The following is a 4,029-nucleotide window of genomic DNA, read 5'->3' as shown; positions in this document are numbered from 1 at the left end:
ATAAAAGTTTAATCCATGAAATAAAATCTTCATTAATCCCCATTTTCTGAAGAACAAAAAAAAGATAGGTCCACTCTACCCTGTCGAAGGCCTTCTCAGCGTCCAACGAGAGGACAATTTCAGGGAGTTCAGAAATTGGAGCATGAACTATGTCCAACAGGCGCCTTGTATTAAAAAAGGAGTGCCTCCCCTGGATAAAGCCTGTTTGGTCCGTTGATATTAAATCTGGGACCACGTGTCGAAGACGGTTATAAAGGACTTTGGCCAAGATCTTTTGGTCCACATTGAGAAGAGAAATTGGTCTTCTGCTACTACACAGAAGCGGGTCCTTATCTTTCTTAAGCAACAAGAAAATAGAGGCTTGAGACAATGTTTCTGGCAACTGGCTTTTCTGGAACGACTCATTGTACATAATTTGTAGTTCGGGGCCTAGAAGATGAAAAAATGTCTTGTAAAACTCCACTGTATATCCGTCAGGCCCTGGGGATTTACCATTTTGCATGGCTTTAATGGCTTCTTGGATTTCAAGAAGTGAAATCGGTCTTCCGAGGTTGCTGGAAACCATTTCATCAAGTACAGGATAGCGTATACTGTTAAGAGGGTGACCCTGGTCCCAGATATACAGTCCTATGTTTAACGTTAATGAAGTGAGAGAATCAAGCTTCAGGTGAAAGGTTTTAGGATCTGACTGTGCTAAGATGAGTCAGTGTTCTGGTTCTGACACCGAGGCGAGCGTTCTACTAGTTAAGTTTAGTTTAGGTTAGTTTAGAGATACAGCACGGAAACAGGCCCTTCGTCCCACCGGGTCCACGCCGACCAGTGATCCCCACGCATTGGCGCTATCCTACACCCACTCGGGACAATTTTTACATTTGCCAAGCCAATTAGCCTACAAACCTGCACGTCTTTGAGTGTGGGTCGAAAACGGAAGATCTCGGACCCACATAGGTCACGGGGAGAACGTGCAAACTCCGTACAGACATCACCCGTGGTCGGTTTCGAACCCGGGTCTCAGGCGCGGCAAATCTACCGCTGCGCCGCCGTGACCGCCCCAACCATGTTTCTATGTTGTATCCATGCACAAGTTCTCGTTCTTTCGCCCGCAGTTTTAGTTTGATTGGAACAAGTCAACGAAAATGCAATCATGGGAGTGTGGTGGTCCGTCAGTGATTTGCAGTTAGACACAAAAAGCTGGAGTAACTCAGCCGGACAGGCAGCATCTCTGGAGAGAAGGAATGGGTGACGTTTCGGGTTGAGACCCTTCTTCTTGAGATCCTTCCTCTTCCAAAGTCCACAATCAGTTCATTGGTCACTGATATTGAGAGCCAGGTTGCTGTGTTGGCACCATTTGTCAATCGATCCATCTCACATCGATACTTTGACTCATCACCATCTGTATTTCTTCAAGAAGTAGGGTCTCAACTCGAAATGTCACCTATTCCTTCTTTCCAGAAATGCTACCTGTCCCGCGGAGTTACTCCAGCATGTTGTGTCGATCTCCGATTTAAACCAGCATCTGCAGTTCTTTCCCACACATGGTGATTTGCATTTTGTTTGTTCAGTGGTTGTAGATAATTCGAATTAAAATGACGCCAAAGGTTGTCCCTCGTGGATTTCCCACGTGTACAAATAAGGGGCGCACTGTACTCAGTCGCTTCACACGATCACAGATGTACCTTAAACAACCGGTATAGACATGGAAGTCATAGAATCAGCCAAGATCACTTCACACTGGCTGGAAGTGATAAGGATTAAAGAAGCTTTTCATATCATATCATATCATATATATACAGCCGGAAACAGGCCTTTTCGGCCCACCAAGTCCGTGCCGCCCAGCGATCCCCGTACATTAACACTATCCTACACCCACTAGGGACAATTTTTACATTTTTACCCAGCCAATTAACCTACATACCTGTATGTCTTTGGAGTGTGGGAGGAAACCGAAGATCTCGGAGAAAACCCACGCAGGTCACGGGGAGAACGTACAAACTCCTTACAGTGCAGCACCCGTAGCCAGGATCGAACCTGAGTCTCCGGGGCTGCATTCGCTGTAAAGCAGCAACTCTACCGCTGCGCTACCGTGCCGCCCATTCGGGCAATTCAACGTGTTTACTATCCCCTGCTCGCAGTTGTTAGCGTTCCTGGTAAGCATCTGTGAGCGGGGTTGCCTCCAGAGGCGGCACAGTTGCGCCGAGGTAAAGCTTCTGACTTACAGAGTCAGAAACCCGTGTTCGGTCCTGACTCAGGGTGCTGTCTGTACGGAGTTTGTACGTTCTCCCCATGACTTGCGCGGTTTTTCTCCACGATCTCGGATTTCCTTCCACACTACAAAGACGGACAGATGTGTAGGTTAATTGGCTTGGCATTATTGCAAATTGGCCCCAGTGTGTGCAGGATAGTGTTAGTGTACGAGGATCGCTGGTCGGCGCGGAGTCGGTGGGCCGAAATGCTGATTTCCGCGCTGCATCTAAACTAAATGAAAGATGTGTGCAGTGTGGCGTACGTTTCAGCAAAATTCTGCTTTTACGATTATTTCTCTGATATAATTTATCCTCAATTCTTTTTACTTAAGGATAGCGGAGTGAGGGGGTATGGGGAGAAGGCAGGAACGGGGTACTGATGGAGAGTGATCAGCCATGATCGCATTGAATGGCGGTGCTAGCTCGAAGGGCTGAATGGCCTACTCCTGCACCTATTGTCTATTGTCTATTGCTTTTCAGTTTGTCGATATACTGTTTCATTATTAAGCAAATACTTATTGTATAAATGTATTTTTTCAAGATTTGCAATCAAGATGTCTTACTACTCTGACTAGATAGCACGCAACAAAAATAGCTTTTCGCCGTGCCTCGGTACGCGTGACAATAATAAACGAAACTAAAGTTGGCCCATGCCAGCAAATCAGCACCGATCCTATCGCATGGCGAATCGGACATTGAATAGCGGACCGTTTATTCGAGTTATTTTGTGTTGGTGTAAAAATAACTGTTTCACTTCTCGAACCTATGCCCCTCCATAATGCATTTGTGTTAGAAAGTTGAGCAGCTGCAGAAATTGCCAAATATTGATAGATTTGGACCTCGATGTGTTTTTCATTAGAATTTGCTGCTTTAACTTCATGTCCACTGATGCAGCGGGTTTACATTAAGGGTTAGAGATAGAATCGATTTTTAATTAGGGGGGCATGGTGGCGCAGCGGCAGGGTTCCATACCGACAACGGATGCTGTCTGTACGGAGTTTGTACGTTCTCTCCTTGACCTGCGTGACTTTTCTACGAGATCTTCGGCTTCCTCCCACATTCCAAAGACGTGCAGGTTATTAGGTTAAATGGCTTGGCATAAAAGTAAATTGTTCCGAGGGTGTAGAATAATGTTAATGTGCGGGGTTCTCTGGTCGGTGCGGACTCAATGGGTCGAAGGGCTTGTTTCCACGCTGTATCTCTAAGCGGAACTAAACTAATATCGTCGAATAGTAAAATATATTATTGGGATAATAGAACTTATTTAAACATTATTCCTACAATTAGATAAAATGAACGACGTTACGCAACTTCCCCACAACTGCACTAGGGATCCAACAGAAGCAGTTAAATTGTTTTACCCAAACTTGCACAACTGAATCTCATGGGCAAACGTGGTTATTTACCATATACCACAACATCTCTTTATTGCAGGGGAATGGCTATCCATTGTTTTGCTCTGGTCAAAGTATAGAGACCGGCAAATTTCATGTTGTTCATAAGGGTTATTTACGTTATATAATGTTTTCCAATTCATTACGCATTTTCTACAGTAAACGCGATGACGATTGCGATTCTCTCCCGAGGAAGGTGTGGTTTATCGACGTGCGTAACCCGCTACCTTGTGGCTATGGCGGCAGCGGATCTGCTGATTGTCATCCTCGACCTGATACTGAGACACATCCCCACTCTCTATTGGAAGGATTTCCTCTTCGTTCAGTCGATTCCCATCTGCAACACCCACGCCGTCCTGCTCTTCGCCGCCACAGACTGTTCTGTCTGGTTC

Source organism: Rhinoraja longicauda, chromosome 43 (genome assembly GCF_053455715.1).
Source record: "Rhinoraja longicauda isolate Sanriku21f chromosome 43, sRhiLon1.1, whole genome shotgun sequence".
Taxonomy (NCBI): domain Eukaryota; kingdom Metazoa; phylum Chordata; class Chondrichthyes; order Rajiformes; family Arhynchobatidae; genus Rhinoraja; species Rhinoraja longicauda.
The sequence above is the reverse complement of the archived record's forward strand: the minus strand, read 5'-3'. Positions refer to the sequence as shown.